Source organism: Xenopus laevis, chromosome 9_10S (genome assembly GCF_017654675.1).
Source record: "Xenopus laevis strain J_2021 chromosome 9_10S, Xenopus_laevis_v10.1, whole genome shotgun sequence".
Lineage (NCBI taxonomy): Eukaryota > Metazoa > Chordata > Amphibia > Anura > Pipidae > Xenopus > Xenopus laevis.
Genome location: NC_054388.1, coordinates 66,702,330 through 66,725,827, shown reverse-complemented (window position 1 = coordinate 66,725,827; position 23,498 = coordinate 66,702,330). Strand labels below are relative to the sequence as shown.

General features: G+C 35.6%; 1 pseudogene; it reads right to left on the bottom strand.

Moving 5' to 3' along the window:
- Positions 1 to 23,498, bottom strand: part of LOC108702269 — a 50,311-nt pseudogene that overhangs the window by 26,623 nt on the left and 190 nt on the right.

Here is a 23,498-nt window from a genome sequence, read left to right as displayed (position 1 = left end):
TCAAAAATATGAGGTGCATCTATTGATTTGTACTGCATCTTTTTTTTTTTTTTTTTTTGCAAAAGTAAAACTGCATTTTGAATTCGCTTCTATTATATTCATGGATAGTAAGATAGTGAGATATGCATTAAATTTCTCTTCCCAGCAGGGGTCTGATTCAACATTTCCTATAAAGAAAAGAAAGACACCATCCCTTCCCCCACCAGACGCTAGTTAGCCTATAATTCAAAACTGTCAAAAAACTCAATTTTGTGGAAAAGTCTACAATAAAATAAGATATTACCCAAAGTGGTTTCACTAAAGTTAGATTCAGGCTTTGTAACATTTCTAAAGCAATAAATACATATAAATCATACAATGTGATTCAGTATATTCATCCACATAGTGTATGGGTGCTCGGCATTCTAAAGCCCTGGGTTAAAAAAATTTAAAAAATGTAAAAAAAATAAAAGATAGTACTATTTCAAAATCATATGGGCAGAAAATGAGAAACTAAAGTATATTTGAAGCAAAACTAGGAATCCATTTCACTTTCATATACTATGATATGCAATGTCATTTTATTCTTGATTTTAAACATAATATATTGATATGTTGCAAAACATATATATATATATATATATATATATATATATATATATATATATATATAAACAAATTGGTTTGTGATTAAACTGGCCCTAGTGCAGCGAATTGTGGCCTCTTGGTTGCAAACCTTTGTTTTGGACAGAGGATTTGAATACACAAAATAAGGTCAGATCAATCTTAGTTCTACAGTTATAGTAATATCCTGGATAACAAACAGCATACTGGAAGAGCATATATTCATTCATTTCACTAAGACTATTAGGTCTTCAGGGTAGGACCCCACATTCTTTGCACCATACCAAGAAGGACAACTCACAGTTTGGAAACAAACCTGTTGGGGCAGGAACTGATTAAAAACTGAGGCTTGTTGAGAGGGCCCAAAATAACAAGCAGGGATCGGTGCAATGTGTCCTCCCTGCCACCTTAAGCAGCAAACTTGATTTCATCCCCCCACTCAGCTTAGTGCAGAGAGCAAAGATGCACTATCAATATTAATATTGTTTAATTTGCAGTTAAAAAAAGCTACCAGAGGGAAGCTATTTGCCCACCCTGGTAACATGTTATAGGGCAGATTTACTAAAGGGCGAAGTGACTAACGCTGGCAAAGATTCGCCAGCATTACCGTTTTCAGGGACATCGTCGATTTACTAACGGTTGCAGGTGTCACTTCACTAGCAAAGGAAATAGACGCTAGCGGTGATTCGTTCCGGCGAATGGACGCTGTGGATTGTACTGAACATTACATCTTTCACCAGACATGCCTTCTCCAGCTCAGACCAGGCAAAGTGCCCTAGAATGCATAAATCTTCCTCATTCTTCTGTTACTTACATCATATTTTTTAGTGGAAAAAAGTGTTTTGCGATGGCTGCGAAGCCGACACTGGCAAATTTTCGCTGCTTAGTAAATTTACCCCTATATGTGGAAAATAAGACATAAAGATGAAAAAGAATGATCTGAAAGAAGACATAGTAATTAAGCATATTATGAATAAACATATAGCCTTTGTATTAAGCTGATTTGTGATGGTTGGGGTCCAGCATCCAGAAAGCAATTTAATAGAGAGAGGCAAAACTGAAAGTAATTTAAATCGGATTACTAAATACATCATACATGATAAAGGTGCACTGTCTGTTTAAGTAGTAATTGCAACTGTAACTGTTCTGTTTCAATTGACACATTGATAACAGTCAAGCCATGACATAGCATATATCATCAGTTTACTACCAAACCACCAATAACATGTGCCCTAGTCACCAGGCTAGGGCACATTGTCTGTATGTACAGTTTACCTGACTGTGTTTCCAATTGCAGAGAAGGGGGCCCCTGGCTTGCAAACTGCTATTGCTTCATCTCTGCATCTTCTTGCAATTTCCACTAATGCTCGACCACATTTATCCACATTCCCCACAAAAGATGTGTCTCCATGGTATTCTCTGAGATATACCTAATATGAGGAAAAGATTTTCAACCCTTTATTTTGTGGATCAGTGTAGTTACTGTAAAATATAGGACTCCTGTCGGACTGTTTGTCATAGGATGAGGATCAAGTTTAGTACTATATAACTTAAGTAAATCCATTACTATGACTTATTAAAGTCAGTTTAGTTATTCAGGAAGAGATGTCTAGCATATTTACTTTAAGGGGCAGATGCATCAAGGGTCGAATATCGAGGGTTAATTAACCCTCGATGTTCGACTGGGGAATGAAAATCCTTCGACTTCGAATGTCGAAGGATTTTGTGCAAATACTTCGATCGAACAATCGAAGGAATAATCGGTGGATCGAACGATTCGAAGGATTTTAATCCAACGATCGAAGGATTATCCTTCGACCAAAAAAAGTTAGGCAAGCCTATGGGGACCTTCCCCATAGGCTAACATTGGGTTCGGTAGCTTTTAGGTGGCGAACTAGGGGGTCGAAGTTTTTTCTTAAAGAGACAGTACCTTGACTATCGAATGGTCGAATAGTCAAACTATTTTTTGTTCGAATCCTTCGATTAGAAGTTGAAGTAGCCCATTCGATGGTCCAAGTAGCCAATAGAAATTCAAAGTATTTTTTCTTCTATTCCTTCACTTCATGAATGGGCCCCTAAATGTATCTAGGGTAATGTAGTCACATTTTACAGTATTTTTTTAAAAATAGTTGAATAAAGACATACACATGGCTTACTTATTAGGAATACTACTGACAAAATATAAAAAAATGTATATTGCTAGAAATAAATGTGCAATTCTGTGTGACGTAGAGAAATTTTGACAATAGCTGAATTATTTTCCATTTTTTGCTTCCTTTTTGGTGATAAACAACAATCTAAACTGTCTTTACAGTTACTATAGACTCAAAAAACTCATGGCAAGATCAGTGTAATTATCTGAAATGTTTGTTTACAGTTACAGGTGTACAAGAAGGACAAATCTATGATGGATTTAAATAGCAGCAGTAGGATAAACCAGAAATATAGCTCAGTTAGATCAAATGAACCCCCATAACTACAGATATAAATCATGAAACTTTATATATATATAAATGAAACTGGGACACAGAATTATTTATTAAATATTGAATTATTTATTTATTAAGTCCATTACTAAGTCCATGTAAAAAATAAATGTTATTAAAGTAAATTAAAGTAATTACTAAGCATCTGAATTCTGACAAGCTTGGTAAAATTCATTGTGTGTTTTTTTGTTGTTATATTCTTTTATTAAAAAGATTTCAAATACAGTATGAAACTTAAAATATTAAGTACATCTTTGAAAATGTAGGTAACAGGACACATTTTAAAAAAAATAAAGAGTGAAAATAAACTGAAAAAAAAAGATTTTGGCATTTTCTAAATATTTTTTAATAATAATAACAACAACCCGTGGGACCAGTTTTTGTACTATAACCCTATCCCCCTCCCCCAATAGCTGAATATCTTTGATTACCGATTTTCTCCTACTTGAGTAGAGTATAAACATGAACAAGAAAGGCTTTAAAAATCTATATACATATTATTTATTGTCTATTTAAAGGGGACCTGTCACCCAGACCTAAAAAGCTGTATAATGAAACATAAAACCCAAATTCTTTTTTTTATTAAAACATCCAAATCTGTTAAAGCTTGTTTAAAAGTCTCAGCTGTCAATCATATTATACTTGCCCCTCCTTTATGCCTTAGGCATAGAGGCGGGACAAGCAATTTCTTTCATTTTCCAATCAGCACTACCTAGATGTCACTGCCCTCCTTCATTCCTCCCTTCCTCTTCATTGTATAGCCAGTGCTTGGGAATGGGCATCACGCACCCCATTCTGGTGCATAAACAAGATTTTGGCATGATGCAAAGTTTGTCTTAATAACAGTGTCTCAATATATGACACAGCTCCAATCAGGATAATAATCTAAAAAGCCTTTATTTGCACATGGCTTGAAGATCTACAACAACATGACGTTTCGGGCTCACCTGTAGCCCTTTTTCAAATAAATTTAATAACAGTGTCTACAAAATGGTGACTGCCTATATGATGTGATTGTAAATTTCAAGACTAAAAAAATCAAGATTTAAATACTTTAAAAAGTGTAAGTGAAGTTAATTTTGCTTGACCAATATCATTACATAGGAGTTGGAATTATTTCTTAAGGTGACGGGTCCCCTTTAAAAGTGAAATTTTAAAGCACAATGAAATATGCTGCAAAGAAGATAAAATAAAGAGCTTGGTTTTCCCATTTCTATTTTGCAACTTGTGGTATAACTTTTACAATTCTGCAGGCAAGTCTTCTGGTAGGAGGGAAACCAGACACTGTGGCATAGAATCTCTTCACTCCATCATTGTGAAGGTTGATGGTGATTTTTTCCTTGTCCAATCAGGTTACTGACAATAGCTAACCACTTGTAGCATATTTACTTACCAAAGTATTCTGTGCATTAGTTATGTCTGACTTCTACAATATATATCCAGATAAACTGTATTTCTTTCATAGACAGATCTCTAGTCATCATGTTTGTTTAGGCCAATATGTTTGCAATAGCAACATTAATTTAATACATATTTAAGGCTATTTATTGTATGCACAAATCACCAGAATACCGCATCAACAAGAAACACCTAGCCATGATATAGGGAGAGTGAAGGCCATATTGTACATAACCATAAATAAAATTGGGAGGGGATTTTCAACTGTGAATTACAGGACATGTTTGTACAAACAATCAACACACTCACGGGAAGTGATATGGTGGATATTTGTTTATGTGATTTATAACCAGTGGGTAAAACCTTATGGCACTTCCCTGATCGTATCACTTACAAAAGCTGTCCAGTTTGTCAAGCACTAGTTCCTATAAACAACAACCTAAAATAATATATTCTAAGTGCACAAAAGAGATGTGGCCTGGGGAGTTGTGGTTCTCATCTGCTTCTAAAAAATACATGAGCAACATGTTTCATAGAAGGTACAATTTACATTGTCGTATATTTTGATTTGCACATAATTTAAACCGACACAAGGTCAACCTAAGCCTTGCAACAAAAACTATTTCTATTGAATTCTGTATGGTTATATATATATATATATATATATATAATTTTTCCTTTAAAGCACTCTACTGACAAATGGCTGCAAATCTTTGCAATTGATCAATAAACCAATGTTCCTTTGACTAGAATATAAAAAGTTCACCGAAAAGCTCAATAAAAACACTTTAAATATCCAATATTCAACAAACCACCTGAATGACCAATTTTCCTGTGGGTTTATAAAGAATTTCTATGCATGATGCACACTATCTTACCAGTCAGATTTAAAGGAAAAATAAATGAAATATAAAAATTGCTCCTACTGAAATGTGCATGCTGTAAAATTTGGATTTATACAAACATATTTCAAAGATTGATTTGTGACCTGTGCAAGTTACTACCTCAGTTAGTCAGATACCCATATTTATGTGGTTTCCTCTATTTCCCAGGAACTTGTTTTACGTTGTAAATAAGCAAACCTCCAGGGGCACAGCCAGACCATCCCAACACTCAGTTTAAAGGCACAGGGGCTTTTAACTTCAGGAATCATGGTTTATGATGCAAGAGTAATTTTGCTTCCCCTTTACTACTCAGTATAGACATTTGATCATCTTTGATCTTTATATCCCGTAAGAGAATAAAATATCAGAGGCAGAGATTCTTTATAAGTGCATGGCAGAATAAAATAAGGTTAATAAATAGTTACTTGACCACCTATAACCATCAAAAAATGTGTTCAGTCTGGAGGTGAAAGTGCTTGGTTAAATTATACAGCATACAGTATAGTAAGAGGGTTCCCCACTAGATCTCAGATCCTTGAATTAATGTTTTAATAGAATACTATCTGTGTGGAACCTTTATGCACTTTAAAGGGTAAGTTTACCATAATTCAGCCTCTTATGGATCTTTGTCTAGATGCACTTATAAACTTAGCATATATCCAAGTTTATAATGAAAGGTACTTACCAACCGACTTATAATATAACCATATAACAGTATATTTGGTTAAGTGATTAATAATTACTACTGTGAAAAGATACCACGAATCTGGAATATCAAATTGGAGTACCGAAAATGATCCCAAAAGTATGTTTCGTTCTAACTTAAATAAGTTTTTGCTGTTTATTATTTATTGCCTTACTGGATTACTGAGGGCATACAAACAGCCTAAAGAAAACTCAGAATATACCAACATGAAGATTTATGGAATTAGAAAAGGATGCCCCTTCAGTTTCATCTATTTTACAATTGATCAAAAGAGCAGTAGAATGCCAATCTGCCCTATGAAGTGATCAGCGAAAAGCTGAACTTTAAAGAAAAAGCCGGCTATTTTTTTCTACTGAGCATGCCGATCACTCTGTGGTTCTCATTGGCAGAACCCTGGGCCAGTGCAGTTTTTTGCTGATAGGAGCAATGGTAAGTAAATGCAACCATTTGGGGGTGCCTAACCTTTGTCACCCCAAGTATAAATCACTTTCCTTCTTGTTTAAGCATCAAGTGGTAAAACAGATTTTAAAAAAAAAAATGTAATTGTGCTTTCTGATTTCGTTTCCTTAGAACATATGATAAAAACCAGGTTATACGAATATTAGGCGATATTTTCTTAAAATCAATGTTAAATTAAATGGAAGTTGTAATTCAAAATTAACATAGCACAGATTCGTTCATCTCTTCTCAGTCTGACATTTTAAATGTTTTATTTTCATTTATTGAGGAACCGATGCAAATGCTAATGCAAACCAGGGCATCTTTTTTTAAAATCAATTTCTGTGCATTTATACTGCAGAACAATTCTGTACCTACCGCTATGTAATGTCGGCACATCTTTATTATTTTACCCATCCTCCAACTTCATATGTCAAGGAGTTATAGCATTCTCATTTTTCTAAAATACGGTTCCTTGCTTTTCCAATCCGTGAAAGTAATGTATTTGTAGGTTTCTTGCATACGATTCCTCTGTAATCGCTCCTCCAACCTATACATATTAAGTCTTTTGTTTTGCAATTCAGGCCATGTACATTTTCAAAACTATTTTATCTTACAGTAATAGAGTGGTTTTCATTAACTTGTAGTGTGGAAAATGATTGAAGTTTCATGACGACTGAATAAATTCAAGGAACTAGGTAGTCAGGTTTCCTAAAAGGTCCCTGATGGTGCCCTCATTTTTTAGGTACTAAAAAAAATAAATGTTTTATACACGTTCTTCTATGTTTTATTCTTCAATGGATAGGGACTGAATACATACAAGATAAGCCCTCAGATGGAGGATACAGAACAAAAGACTGTTGAGGTTCTTACCAGGAGATGTCCACCAGCAAAACATCATAAGAAATCACTGTTGGTACTTATATTATTCATGTAGTTCTTTAGCACTGCAAACATGGACTTCGAAAGCTTAGTCATTTTATCTGTATTCCCTGCTAGAGACACAATCCAAGTCCTTTTTTCATACAGGGATTTATCAGGGATTTATTGTCAAAAGCTAAACTTTAGTCCATAAGCACAACTGGTCACATAACATAAACCCATTTAGCAAAATCAATGTGCTTAATAATATGAATATATCAGAAAACAGACTAGTATCAATCTAAAACCAGACAAAACATTCACTTGTTTTAAAGTCGTTTGAAGATCATAAATCAACTGGAGGAGGTTAGCTTTAACTTAGGCAACTGAGAGGGCAACAGAAAGAGGGAGAACATGTGGACACATCATGAATGCTCTTCCAAACTTGCTGACATAAGGAAGCTTTGTTTGTATGAGCAGGCCTCAAAGCTAATATAGCCACAGGCAAGGTTTGTTAATCAAACCAAGTGCAAAAATGCTTCCGACACCCGAAATATCTCATTCAGCTTTAGACTGTAGGAGTTTCAAACCAGGCAATCATGGCTTCCCTTTGAGAAAAATAACTCTGTGGCCTGGCCAAATCCTCTAATTCATTTTTCTTAACTACTCTCTTTTCTGTTTATGATTTAATAGGTAGACGACTCTACTGACCTCTTAGCACGGATGTATAGATGACGTTTTAGGAATGCTCAGTTGCAGTCTCTGTGTCACTGGTTCCAACTGCAGGGAACAAAACAACCAGATGTGGAGGAAATAGCAAGCAAACAAGACAGCTGAGCTAAGTATAGCTGCAGTAAACTCATACAGCATGATATGTATGCGGTTTTTGTACCAGATCATTTATATAGAAAATTAGAAAATTAACAAATTATGTTGAAAATTAAAAGGTTTGCAACAATGCATACGTTAAAACATTTTAGCAAACATTTTTTAAGGATTAAATATTTATTATTATTTACAAGTCACAAACTACTGTGTGTAAGAAATAGCTTTGAAGATTTTGAGCTACAAATCTCTGTCCTTCTGTACCATGGAAAAATAACAGTACTTATTATATTTGTACCTTCTTTGCAATGTTTCAGTGCTATGTTGCTCTTTACTAAGGCACGTGTGCAATAGTGCTTTCTACTAAAGTCTAAACCAGGGGTCCCCAACCTTTTTTACCTTTGAACCACATTCAAATGTAAAAAGAGTTGGGGAGCAACACAATCATGAAAAAGTCCCTTGGGATGGCAAATAAGAGCTATGATCGGCTATTTGGTAGCCCCTATGTGGACTGGCAGCCTGCAAGAGGCTCTACTTGGAATAATCCTTCGATCGAACGATTAAATCCTTCAAATCGAACGATTCGAAGGATTTAAATCCAACGATCGAAGGAATATCCTTCGATCAAAAAAAGTTAGGCACGCCCATGGAGACCTTCCCCATAGGCTAACATTGACTTCGGTAGCTTTTAGATGGCGAACTAGGGGGTCAAAGTTTTTTTTAAAGAGACAGTACTTCGACTATCGAATGGTCGAATAGTCGAACGATTTTTACTTCGAATCCTTCGATTTGAAGTCGAAGTCGTAGTCGAAGGTCGAAGTAGCCCATTCGATGGTCGAAGTAGCCCAAAAAATACTTTGAAATTCGAAGTTTTTTTACTTAGAATCCTTCACTCGAAGTTAGTGAATCGGCCCCTTGGATTTGGCCGAATCCGAATCCTGCTGAAAAGGGCCAAATCTTTGGACGAATCCCAAATTCTGGATCTGGTAGGTCCCTATTCCAAACATACACTTTCTAAATAATTTATCTCCCCCCATTTCTTAATGGTCTCAACAGAAGAGAAACATTAATAACATAGGGCAGCTGTCCCCAACCTTTTATACCAGTGAATCACATTCGAATGTAAAAAGAGTTAGGGAGCAACACAATCAGGAAAAAAATTTCTGGGGGGCCAAATAAGGGCTGTGATTGGCAGCTCCTATTGGTAGCTCCTATGTGCATTGGCAGTATACCTGGTTTTTGTGCAACTAAAGGCTACTAGGAGCAACATTCAAGGGGTTGGTGAGCTACATTTAACTCACAAGCCACTAGTTGGGGATGACAAACATAGGAAGTTACCGTATGTAATATTTGGTGCTACCGTTCTTACTTCCTATAGCAACCAATCATAAGGAAGCATTTCCATGTCACCCATTTGAAAGCTAATGTTTGGTAGCTCTGGGTAACTGTACTTAAGCAAAATATGTACTTTTTTTTACATATGTGGGGCAGAATGTTATTGGTTACAATTCCCTGATTGTTATCAGTGACAATTCCCTGAATTCTGTTGCAAATATTCTACCTGGAAAAGTCCACTCAATAGAGCAAAAGCTTTTATGCTGACAGCTCTCCCACTGAAGTCCCAACTTCATGTAAGTTGTTTTTGAATTTGGTACAATAGCAATAGTGATAATTTAGTATACAACAACAAAACTCACACATGCAGATATATACAGACAAACTAAACCGCTATGCCTACTCCAGTGAAAATAGGAGACTAATTACCTTTCATTAAGGGTCAGAAAAATGGCTGTTAGCACTGACTATTGCTCTTCAGGGAATACTTGCATATTAAAACCTAATCATAATGCCAAGTACAAGCACAGTGGTATTTTCTGGACTGGAATTAGTTAATTAACAAAAAAATTAAATAAAATCTCACAGCCTCTGGCTATACCAGTGACCAAAAACTGACCAATACACATAATAATATAAAGGCTCTAAGCCATACCCCCGCTGTAACCCAAGAGTAGCTCTGAGGCTTATAACCTGATGAACTCAAGGACTTTGCCTTTCAATTCTATTGTTGGCTTTGCTTTATGGAGTCCAAAACCCTGTTTAATATGGAAGTTGGGAGGGTCATTTTCTGACCCCACTTTGGCAAGTACAGCAGCCACTGCTAAATATAATGCTTCCTCACATATCTTATAAAATAATCATTTAGTATTATAATGCACATTATAATTTAGCTTTGCTAAATCAGTTTTAGATTTGTGTACACAGACATGACAGATGCCTCCTACTGGGCAGCAGACTTAAAATGCCCAGCATGGTATATTTTTAAATTTGACTGCAGATTACAAAGGCATATGATCTAACATTAAGGCGTGAGTTCATGGAAATAATGGGTCTTGGAATTAATAAGCCACCACAAGCTGTGTAAACCAAACACCATACTTTAGGGCTTGAGATTTACAGTATTTATATTTTTAACAAATGCTGACTCGAGAGAGCAAGTATATACATTAATTCCTTTTTTATTATAAGATTGATTTTGTTGCTTAAAGGCACAGATTTCCTTTGTTTTTTACTCTTTATTAGTAACTGTTGAATGGAAATCTTAAGAGTAGAATGTATAATTACAGTGAAGCCTCAATTTTACATCCCCCGATTTTGAGTTCTCGATCATTTTACACCATTTTACACCAATAATGCATTTCCTTGATTTTACAATATTTTCAAAACATTTTCTACTCATAAAAAAATTAAAAACAAGGGATTTACTGTATTAACTTTAAATAAAGTAATAACACCGAACTGCTGATGCTTCTAGAAAATAATATGTATAGGTCCCCTTATCTACATATGTCTCAGAGAACACCAATTAATTTGAAAGCTATCCCAGGAATGGACAAAAAGTCCTGTATCCAATGTAAAAGTATTAAGACCATCGTCCATTCTGTCATATCAAAAAATAACAAGTCCTACATTGAAATGTTGTTCACTATGATATTTATTTTTCAAAGCACAGTTTAGTGTTTTTCTTTAGTCAAAGAAGAAGTTGTAAGCCAAACACTGTGGGAACATTTATCAAAGGTTGAGCTTATCTCAATATTATGTTTTTTTGAGATTTACGATAAGTTATACTCATATAGATTAAAATCAAATGCAACTGGATGTTCTGATTTAGATAATTGTAATAATAATAGTTATTATTATTATTATTAGGGATGCACTGAATCCACTATTTTGGATTTGGCCGAACCCCCGAATCCTTTGCGAAAGATTCGGCCGAATACCAAACCGAATCCGAATCCAAATTTGCATATGCAAATTAGGAGTGGGAAGGGGAAAAATAAGTATTTGGCCGAATCCGAATCCTGCTGAAAAAGGCCGAATCCTGGCCGAATCCCGAACCGAATCCTGGATTCGGTGCATCCCTAATTATTATTATTGTAATAATAATAATTATAATAATAATGATACTTATTATTATTATTATGATTATTTTGTGTTACTCAAAAAGGTACATTTATTCCAGATGCCACCCGAGAGACTGGAGACTACAAGGAATGTAGGGAAATAAATCACTGTCAATTTGTACACTTACTCAGTTTGGTCCACACACGCTCTCCTTTTCCTAATTAAACATTAATTAAACATTAATTAGTGGGTGCTGTGCACAAATTGGAAAATTTAAAAAATACTGGTATTGCACGCACTCCAGAAAAATTGCTGTTTAATAATCAAAATGTAGCATTACAGCACATCAACGTTTCTGTTCATGATTTACCGGTAGAACCTTTCTCAAGATGTATAACCATATGGAAAGGTTCTAGACCATGAACCGATATTAATAAACAGCGATTTTTCTGGAGTGCGTGCAATACCAGTATTTTATATATATATATATATATATATATATATATATATATATATATATATATATATATATATATATATATATATATATATATAAAAAGAACAAAAAAACAGCACCAGGGGTCTTTGCAGTGAAAAAAACATGTATTGTTACATGGTATGTATAACCGACGTTTCGGTCCCTCTTGGGACCTTTATCATATATAACCATTATATATAATATATAACCATTATATATATATGGTTTTGCCACACAAAATACATTCTATTGCAGCACCAAGCAGTATTTCCTAGATGTATGACAGGTTCATAGAGTATTGTTTATATACACATGCCAAGAGACAAATTCAGTCTTCCTGCTTCCCATATTGGCTTAAACAAAACAAGACTTTCCTACTGTCCTGAGTTTGCGTTATATAGAAGAGTTCTTCAGCATTAAAAAAAAAAACCTTTGCCCATTACTGAGATTTGAGGCCATAGTGTGTTTAGCAGTAGAGGGTTAAAGGCACCAGTGCCAGAAATGGAACACAACACTATCTTCAGAGATTTTAATAAATGTAGGGAGCACTGCTAGCAAAAGAGTTGCTGTCCAAATAGACTGACATACACAGGCCAATGTAGCCTCTAATGACAGAGTAAGATAATGACAGGCCCTACTCAGCAGGAAGAGGAAGATCAATCTCGGCAGAGTGAAAGAAAAATGCTGGCTTTCTTCCCGTTAGCTCATCTCATACATATCTATCTAGAGCAGCTGCACAGTACTGTGGGGCGCTGCATTAACTGCACACAGGATCAATAACAATTACACCTTCTCAAAAACATGACACATAGCAGGATTTGGCTGACATTTCACTTAGGCCAACATTGATCCCAGTTCATTTGATTCCAGCCTTAAATTCATGTCGGGCCAGGGTCCACTTGGAATAAAACCAGAGTTGAAAAGGTAAAAATATATAAAAAAAAAAAAAGAAAAGAAAACAGCTGTGTTAGAAATAAACACTGACTTATTGAGCCATTCTTGTTTCTAAGTGCCGTATAACCCCTTCCATTCTAGAGAGCTTCCAAATTGTTTGCTGATCTTGCAGGAGCTCAAATGATCTTTAATCCATAATGTTCAAATTGGTATTGCTATAAACTCTGTAAGACAGAACCTAAAATATTTCTGTGAATGAATAAGAAAGATGTAAGAGTTTCAAAATGCAGCAGAAGACACCATTTTTTTCGTTTAAATTCTCTGTTTTCTGTTGTCTAAACACAATAAACCTTTAGGGTTAAGACTGCTGCATTTGCACAGTTTTTGCCGTTCTTATAATACATGAATAATGCTAATAATATTAGAATACTAAAATCCTGAATAGCTTATTTATTTAATTGTAAACTGTACTTTAGGTCATTAGGAAGACTCATTGCTTAATGATGATGTCATATCTGAGTAGACTGAGAGAAATAATGTACCCCACTTTAGAAAAAGTAAGACTATAATAAGTCCCCTTGAGATTCATGACCTGCATAAAATAACTTTGCCTGTACTGTATATATTACACGTTTGTCCAATTACTTCTTAGTAACCATCCTCTAGTCCTGGAGAAGACACCCCTGTTTGCAATGGCTCTGCTTGTCTCAGACAACACCAGCATGTTACTACACATATTTTAATCTAGGAAAATGTCAACAACTACTTTTGTCTCACACTTAGGGTAAGGCCACACAAGGAGATTCGGGGAGATTTTGTCGCCTGGCGACTAATCGCCTCGTCTTTTGCGCGACTATCTCCCCAAACTGCCTTGGCCTTTTCGAACCGAACAATTCGAACGATTTTTAGCGATTGATCCAAGGATTTTTATTCGACCGAAAAAAACTTAGAAAAGTGCTCTCGAAGGTCCCCATTGGCTAACATTGCACTTCGGTAGCTTTAATTTGGCGAAGTATGAAGTCGAAGTTTTTTTTAAAGAGACAGTATCGCATGGTCGAATAGTCGAACGATTTTTACTTAGAATCATTCGTATCGAAGTCGAATGGTCGAATATAGCTTAGTCGATGGTCGAAGTACCCAAAATTTTAATTCGAACCATTCACTCGAGATTAGTAAATCTGCCCCTTAACCTTTGTGGCCCTTTTTCTTTTCTACACCTATACTCAACAACTCTCAAAGGCCCAAATGGGGCATAGAAAGTGTTCTACAAGCAAACGTTTTAGTTAACGTGAATAATAGAAGGCCACAATGGATTAAATTACACAAACAAAACAGACAAGGATGACTCAGAGTTACGTCAATGTTGATAATGTCTTCATTTTGAAGTGCTTGACGTAAACACATGGATGCCTAATTAGGGCTTGTTTTGTTTAAGTACAAAGGGCTAGGCACAAAAACCCATGCAAATTGCCACATATTTTACTTACACTGATGTTTTTTTTTCCAGAATTCTAGAACAATGGTGGGTGCCTACAAAACAGTATCTACCACAACTCATGCACCATTTATTGATACAGAAGCAAATTTGTGTCTACTTTGGTAAATCTTGGTTAAGTTGCAGCAGCAGTTTTCTGTTTTGTTGTGTGCTTAAATAGTTACTTTCAATGTACCTGGAGCCAAATCCCCCCAAAAACTAGACGCAAGTCGGATGCATGTAGGTAAAAAAATGCAAAGGGAACCTTGGAAGTAACAATTCCTAAAGAGGTTTATTCCACTGCACGAGTGCATCCGTGCACCATGTACATATTGAAAACAATTTATCAAAGCAGGCAGAGTTATTACTTTGGCACTAGGAGTAAACTGCAAGGAGCAAGCATAGGTACCTTTATTATAAATTTAAATGTGAGAATTTGGGCCTTATATTTGCTAAATAAAAACATTCAGGTCCAAGCCATGATGTTAAGCAAGCAGATTTAATTCTGACTTTTTTTAATGTAAAACACAAAAACTAAGGAAAACAGCATAAACAGCATCACTGTTTAGTATACTACATTTTTTTCTTATGCTTTAGAGAGCTGGAGTGAATGACATTTGCCCTCTAATTACTAAAACGATTTGACTCTAAATAGCTAATTCCATATCTGCTATGCAAAGTGAGTGCTGTGCCTTGCAAGTCCCTACATGGCAGCTTTCATAGCTATGAATAAGTTTATTTGCATAAAAGGTATTGGTGTTCATAAAGAAAATACATAATTTTTTCATGTGAAGAAAAAAGGTCTTATTAAATTGAAATTTCTATGAAGCCATCTTTTTTTTTTTCACATTACCGAAACCTCTAAAATCTGAAACAATCTGTTAAAGTCACACTGCCAAATTAAATTATGTTCATACCTTGCTGGAATAAATTATATAAGCTGCACTTTGCGTTTTATTTTTCAACGTCTAACTTTTTATTGCACTGTACCTAACATATTAGGGCACTCTTTATTTAACTAAGAATTTAAAAACATTCATGTCTGTAAATTGTCTCTTAATGAAATTAGCCCTAATGTGTTGTTTGTATGTGATGGGGACTTTAGATTGTAAGCTCAATTAGGACTGGGACTATTGTGTCTATCTTTGTAAACTACTGTGCTAATGCTTTGGGGCAATATAAATAATGGATAATAATAATAAATACAATTATAATGTCAATGGAAATTATGTCCTTTGAAAAACATCGACCTTTGCCTAAACTTTGAAAAACATCACCTGCAAATTCTAAAGCTGAGCTCAAGCGATCCAACTATCTTTAATGAGCTAAAAGAACAAGCTGGCAGAGGATGTTGGGAAAAAAACTAGAATGCTGCGTTCCTGACATAGAGCTCTATCTACCTTGTGTGAGTCTCCACACTATATTAAATGGGAACTATTGAAAATTATCGAAAATGAAAGTTTAATATAAGCTTCCTCATACTTAAGTATGAAACATTCTAAATACAATCAATTAATAATTCTGCATTGTTTCTGAGATAATCAAGTTTATGTTCACGATTCCTCTCTCAGCATCTGTTTCTCCTCATTCTCTCTTCATGCTGGAGTTGGGTAGTCATTGACAGTTAGATTCAATATATCTTATGGGGGGGTCTTCCTTTCCTAGCAGATGTGTTAGAGCTCATTCAAATAACTGATTCCAGTACAAACAAAATCGAACAAAATAACTGCCTTTTGCACAAATTCCTCATGTAGAGCGACACGATGATGTCTGGTGATTTTAATAGAGCGAGCTCTAATACATCTTCTAGGCAAAATGAGCCCCCTATAAGATATATTGGATCATTTATCTGACACCCAACTCCTGAATGAAGACAGAATGAAGAGAAACAGATGCTAAGAGAGGAATAGTGAAGTTAAACTTGATTATTTCAGAAATCGTACAGAATATTTAATTGATTGTATTTAGAAAGTTTCTTATTTCAGTATGCTGAAGATAATATTACATTTTCATTTTTGCTATAGTTCCCCTTTAATGATAGGGTTAATTTCTGATGTGTGATATATTCAGAATACTGCATCATTTGCTGTATACCAAGGTTTTTTTTGTCTGTCTCCCTCCAGTGGTAATAATACAATGAATCCCATCACTGTTGACAGCTAAAGGCTGGTATTGTAGGCCAACAACAGCTATAGGAGAGCAGGTAGCAGCTCCCTGAACTACAGGACATTGGTTGGACAGCCCTCCTGTATGAATTGCTAAGCACAGGGCCTGACATATCTGCTGTTAAGGAAAGGTTTGAGTAGCTTAAACTCTCGAACACATGGGGGGTTATTTATCAAGGTCCAAATTTATCTCAATATCGGCTGCTACAAACTTCGATCTAACCTGCTCGGGTTTTCCAAGCTTATTTATTATTACATTTTTCCCGAAAATTACCTTTGCGGGAAAAGCTCTGAATTTCACGATTTTTTCGTGAATTTTCCCCGAAAACTCTGAATTTTTCTCCGAAAGCTCAGATAACATCAGAAAACATAGTGAAATTGCCCAAAACCCCGACACAACCAAAAATCAATGGGACTGTTCCCATTGACTTTTATGCAACCTCGACAGGTTTGAGATGCCGGATTTTTATATTCAGGCTTTTTAGCCCTTTGGGGTTTAATAAATTCCGAAAACTTTGTGATTTTTTTTAGCCTATTATAACACAACAAAATCACGAATTTTTCGGATTGCAGGGAATTTTGGGCATTTGGAGCTTAGTAAATAACCCCCATGGAGTCAATCTTCTCCAATACATGAATCAAATGTTTAATGAGCACATTAAACCATAAAGGAAATTGTTTGCTCTTCAAACCAGCATGGTTTACAAAAATGAAAATAAAAGTTACTAGGGAAGTTTATTCTCATTCTTTGCATTTTCCTATGTATATGAACAATTTTTGTAAAACTGTTAATTAATGTTGTGGTAATGTGCCAAGTGTTTAGTATATAATCAAAAGGTATACATTAAAGTCAACAGATAAAGATTCTGTAAAGCTCAGTCTGGGTCTCCTAATTGCGTGATCGCTTGTTAGGACTAATTTTATTGTATTGGTGTATTCAGGAATATTTTATAAGACTTGCAAGACTGTAATGTATCATATCTGTATTGACTTGCATATTCAAATTTGAGAGAAATGAAAACAATTTCATAATTTGTAGCATTCTGTTGTTGTGAGGTTTAAAGTCATGTAACTATAGCATTCAGCCAAGCAAAATCTAAAACACAAAGATTTAAGCCAAATACTGGATTATAGTTATACAAGCTGAAGTTTTTTGGTCTAATAGTGAGTTTTTCCACATGATACATTTTTACATAAATATGGCTTTGGTTGCACCAAGAAGATTTAGAGCAGAACTGCTATTAACTGCATGATCTCGTCCAGTGAAAAAGTACATGATCATTTTGTCACTCTGCAGGTTATGAAAGTAGTTAATTTATACCTGTCAGGGATTCCATGGCACACCACATTGTGTACTGACGTGCACACAGATTTGGGGAATCCTCCATAACCTAGTGGAGAAGGATATGCATTTCAACATCCGATTTTATCATGAACAAGTGCATCTATTTTTTCAGTTGTCATGCCAACCTACAGCAGGAAGGAACAATGAACTGTTACTATAGATTCAGTGGAGGGTATGAGCCATGAGTGGAGTTCAACATGAGTTTCAATCATGTTGGCTTGATTGCAATCTACTGTGAGTAATTTGGTAACAAAATAACTGGCACTTAATTATCATATTATTTTGTTGTGACACATGAACCATAGAAAAATAATAATGGCTAAATAGTTTCTTACTAGTTAGGCAAGAAATCTTTATTTTGATATATAATAAAACAGCAGCAGCTCATGCTGGGAATTTATACAGAGAGATTTTTACCTTTCAACTCTTTCCAAGCCATAAGTAAAATATTACGGGCTAGTTGACAAGCCTGGCGAAGCCCTTGAATCTGATCATAGTCCTTAATTTCAATGTAGTCTCCCCAGTTGGGCACAAAGCCTGTCGTCACATAGTCTGGGTTCATTATGTGCTTAAAGGAAGAGGATTGGAAAAGAAAATCAGAAAAAGAAGCATGACAATGGGATCATTTTCTCAGATAGTTCCTTTTGCTCCATGGCAAGTTGCCCTTTGAGTTCTATGAGCGACCTTCATAAGTCACCAAGAAAACCCCTTAAGGCTGATTCAGTATCCTTTCCAGGGCCCTTCTGAACTTAACACAGCCTCTTAGAACTAACTTACATATCCTTTTAACCACATACCCCAGCAGAGAGGGAAATGGTGATTGCCTGGGAAAATTAATTGAAAAACAAAAAAGAAATTCCTCAAAAATAATTTACAGATGAGATCCCTTCCAATAAGTAATGACTAAAAGATACCACTATGTAGACAAATTGTACTGTGTGCCATAAGCAACGCAACTCAAAGAGTATGACAACCCAATTTAAATGATAAACATATATAATATTTTCCTATATTTATCTTTAAGCACTAAGATACAGGTATGGTATCCTTTATCTGTAAACCCATTATACAGAATAATTATGGAAAGGCCCTCTCCCATAGACTCCATTATGATCAAATTGTACTTGATCCAAACCAAGATATAATTATTCCTTATTGGAAGCTAAACCAGCTTATTGGTTTTATTTAATGTTTACATGATTGTCTAGTAGACTTAAGGTAGGTATGAAGATCCAAATTACGGAAAGATCCCTTTTCCTGAAAACCCAGAGCATTCTGGATAACAGGTCCTATACCTGTATATGTAAGTGTGAAGATTTAAGCACAGGTGTGCACCATGCACTTTTCATAACAAATCACTGTTTCAAATGAATTTTACAAGGCATCTTAAATGCATATAAAAGATGACAGATCTAGAATTAGAGTTGGAGAAATTAAAAAACTATTACTCCGTGAAGCTCTACTTTTTTAATTCACCAAACACAAACAATTATAATGTTTTGGATTCATAAACAATGCTAATGCAAGCACCCCGTTAACAGTGAGGGTTTGAATTGTCCCATGCTAAATTGTATAAGTACATAGTAGGTGAAATAAAATTCACACTTTCTATGTAAAAATGCCTTACTTAATGAATATGTCAACTAAAATCTGTTTGGCAATGGTTTTGAGACCAAATCTTCCATTAATTTCAATACATTTTTCCATCTACGGTTTCTTCACAATAGATTTAGCAATTTTAAAATGGTTTTATATAGACACATATTTAACCATTTGTTTTCTTCCTATTACAATTCTAGCTCCAAACAGGAAAATACCAAAAGAGGCTGCTGAAAGCTGCCTTGGGCCTTTGTGTACTTGAAATGCCAGGATATTTTACTTGCCATTATTAAGCTTTTGAGCTTTTAAAACTGCAACATGTTGCTCTGTATATGTAAATGCTTTAATGCTATAGGACGACTGAAGTTCTGCTAAAGTCAAACCTGATAACACATATACAGTGCAAAAAAAATAATTACAAAACTCTTTGTTTATCTATGAGCTGCAACTAAAAACTGATGGTGTAAATTCAGGACCATACAATTATACTATCTGATTTAGATGCTACATCCACCCAAATACTGTTTTTCCAATATAAATGTATTTTAGCCTGATGCTAAAACTGTTCCAACCTTTCAAGGGGCCAATGATTTATTACCAACACCAAGCAGTTATACACTGGTTTCACAATGGTATAAACTTGGTGCCTGTACCCTAGTGTTTGGGCTGTTATGAATCCTTCTGTCTTGCAACAGAAACCCCACTGGCAAACAAGGAGTTTGATGATACATGAAAACTGGTCTTTTCTCCACCTCCTACACATCTAAAGAGGTTCTAACTTCTAACTGGAAACAGAATGGATTTTTTCCAAACTAATTTTGCTCTTACTGTTGTGCCTCTTATGTGAAGCTCCTGCAACCCGCAGTGTACAGAAAGATGTATTATTTTGAGCCGATGGCTTTTTAGACTCTGCAAAATAGTATTAGCAATAATAAAAACTTATTACAGTATTTTGTAGTTTCCCTTAATGGAAACCACATCAGATTCACAACAGTAAGTCTAATAGTAAAAGAACAAGGTGGCTGGAAAACAAAATGTGCAAAAAATGATTGTTTATTTTTATAATCTAGCAGCACCTCTGAAGCTGATGCCCTCCCCCTGAGCATTCATCATTTGCCAGATTGCCTATAACCATATAACTAGAGGCTTTGCTAACCTATACACTAATTACCTATTTTTCATGACATTGTGTACGTAGAAGTTGGGAACATGCAAGCCTGTTGTCTAGGATATAAATCCCAGACCAGGTAACAAGACCAGGAGTTTAGATCATGGCTGTCAGTGGATGAATATATTTGATCAGCAGTGCAGTCAACCTTTTTATTGACTGGGAAAAAAATCAGATAATAGAAACGACAGTACCTCAGGAACTGGATGAGCCGGGGGAAACTGTACCTGGCCAAACTATATTATAAGCAGCACTCCTTTGTCTCCGGAAAAAGAAATATCTTCTTTGTTGAATGTTTAACTGCCTGTGTAAGTAGATATGATTGACTGCTGAAGGGAAAACTCTGTGACAGCCAGTCACAAAACCTGTAAGGGAAAACATGAAAAGAAAAATCTTGGTTAATGTATCCTTTCATTTCTCAGACATCCTCAAGTCATCAACTGTTTAAAGCACTCATTATTCATTAACAGGACTTTCAGTGTAAGGGGAATGCCAAGTTGTATGTCGTTCTGAACATTTATTTTGTTCAGAGCACTACAGACCAAGATCTGTCACATGTCTATAGCTTTAGTCAGTGGGAAGAATGAACCAATAAAATCTTGTGACTAGGTGTAAGGTGGGCCAACAATACAAACCAATATCCATAGTGCACTATGGATATTGGGTAGTTCAATGATTGGGCATGCTTCAAAAGTTTGTTCACCGATGGACCAACTGTTAGTGTTGTATGCAGGCCACCATTAGAAATCACAGGGCCCCGTACAACAAAATTTTCGGGTCCCCGGTCCCCAAGCCCCGGCTGGATCCCACCCACTCCACATCACAGTTAAAAGACCACACAGACATCAGCGCTAAAAAAGGTAACCCCCCCCACACACAAGTTATAAAAAGCTATTGGGGACCAGGGCCCCCCTATAAGTTAAAAAAAGCATTGGTGCCAGAATCCCCCTTACAAGTTAAAAAAATTTGGGGCCCCAAACAACATTTTTTTTAAAAAACATTGGTGCCAGGGCCCCCTTACAAATTAAAAAAAAATTGGGGCCCTAAAGAATATTTTTTTAAAAAATATTTGTGGCAGGGGCCTATAGAGTATTAAAATAATATTTTGGCGGCCAGGGGATTACAATTTGGCTGTTTTCGTGAATTCGGGTTTTTTCGCGGCTTCAGGACTTCAATTTCACCTGTTTTCGTGACTTCAGATCTTTTTGCCGCTTCGGGACTTCAATTTCTGCTGTTTTTGTGACTTCGGGTTTTTTCAGGACTTCAGCTGTTAGGCTTTTTAAGCACTTCAGCTTGTACCCCCTGATGGCGGCCCTGGTTGTCTGGTGCATCAACAAATTGTTTCAAACATTAAGCTTGTCAGCCTACAAAAGTGGGGGAAAAAGATGGCCAATTTAGGCATGACCCCTCACACAGTATCCATCCATTCTGTTTGGCTGGCAATTGGTTGGCTACTTTGCGTGGTCAGCCTCATACAGCCATCTTTATACAGATTAATTATTATGATATGGATCAACGGCAGCTAGATGGTAGCATTACACACTGTATATGCCTTACAGTTTCATATGGTGCTAAGGAATGCCTCATTGACTGGAATATTCTGATCTTGCTGTGTTTTAAGCACCTCTCTTCACAAACTCTAAGTTACAGACTGTGAGAAGACCCAGAATTAGGGGCACTTAGTAACTATTCATATGTACTATTCACAGAAATGACCAGCTGCTGTACAATATAGCAAGAAATAATAATAATCAGCTTTTAAGAAATAAATATCGGAATCCTGACAGGATCACGTCATATGGTTTTGTTCTTCCAAAAAGGCTTCAGCTGAAATCAGAACTCATTCAGTGTCCCCTGACAATTGTAATCTGTGCTTCCTGTGCTTAAGCCTACAAAAAAAGTCATGCAGATAAACCTTGCTTGCAAGCATTATGGTAATCTTTTCATAAGAGTGAAGAGTTCTTGAAAAATCTTTTAGTATAATATGAGCTCACGCATTTCACTTTTCATGGAGCAAAGAAAGCCTAGCTATTCAATTCTTTTTCTCCCTGAGCAAATGGATTTAAGGGGACCAATCAAACAAAGTCGCCCTAGTACATACCACATGTGCATTCTCGAAATCCCCACACAATGCATGGGTTTGCATAACATGAGGACATTTAAAGATTACAATGCTTTTAAAGCACTCAACAGAGCATTACTTTTGCATAAAAACTGAAAAAATAGTTTTAATATATCTTGGCAACTAGTGAATGGTATGGGAGTGGCAAGCAGATAACAGGAAAGTGTTAAATGACAATTAAAGGACTTGGCAAAGTCCACTGTTGTGAATGAAAAAAATATTTTCCATATCTTCTGCATTTTTATTAACTATGGAAGTTTTATGCACACATTTATTACACTCAAGTAGTGTTCAGGCAAATTGCAGCTTCCCAGTCACTTCTTTGTAACCCTGTATTATTTCACTCTCTAAAATAGGCACCCAGTCCTTTTTGAAACTATCTAATGGAACTGCCAGTTCAACCACTTCAGGGAGAGAATTCCATAACTTGACTGCTTTCACTGTAAAGAAAAAAAAAAAAAAAATTTCACATCTTAGCAGGGATGTTTACCTTCATGTACCATGTACTCTTTATTTTCTATAGTTTAGTTCTTGCAGACGGCATACTATCAATTTCTGATAAAAACATACTGTATATAAGTTGCCTGATAGTGATGGGCGAATTTGTCCTGTTTCGCTTTGCTTTGTTTTGACACCGGTGAATTTTCATC